Genomic DNA, 605 nt, shown 5'->3' on the forward strand with positions numbered 1-605 from the left:
CACACAGTCAAATACCTGAAACACAGATAAAGATGGTAAAGATAGCACAGGATAGGACAGGGTTCAGATCTTGTTCATAGGGTCGCTGAGAGTTAGACTCAACTTGATGGCACTTAACAACAACAACAACCAGATATGCACATAAGGAGCTTGATTTCAGGGCACCAATTACAACTGAATTTGAGTCAGTTCAGTGCACAGGGTGCCCCAATGGCTTAATAACTAGTAGGCCATGCTGCCAACCAAAAGGCACAGAATTTGAATCCTCCAGTTGTTCCACATGAGGCACATGGACAATGTCTTCTGGTGTGATTTACAGCTTCTGAAAACTCATGAAGGGTCAGGTAGGAGTCGTTTCACTTACTCCACCGAATTTTTTTTAATCTTTAAAGAAGTACAATTGTTTTTTTTTTTCCTCAGAGCTGCTGTGTGGGTAACCTAGAACCTCTGTTAGCTTTGAATGCTTAACCCTTGCACCACCAGGACATCTCCCTTAAATCATGTTGCAGAATCACTCTCCAAACAGAGAATCCTGTCTCCTACTAGGAAGAATGACTAAGTGAAAGATGGAACTTGTTACCCAAGCAAATGTTTGTTTAAGGAGA

This window comes from Elephantulus edwardii, unplaced genomic scaffold (genome assembly GCF_000299155.1).
Source record: "Elephantulus edwardii isolate Elephantulus edwardi_28Jun2011 unplaced genomic scaffold, EleEdw1.0 scaffold00161, whole genome shotgun sequence".
NCBI classification, from domain to species: Eukaryota; Metazoa; Chordata; class Mammalia; order Macroscelidea; family Macroscelididae; genus Elephantulus; species Elephantulus edwardii.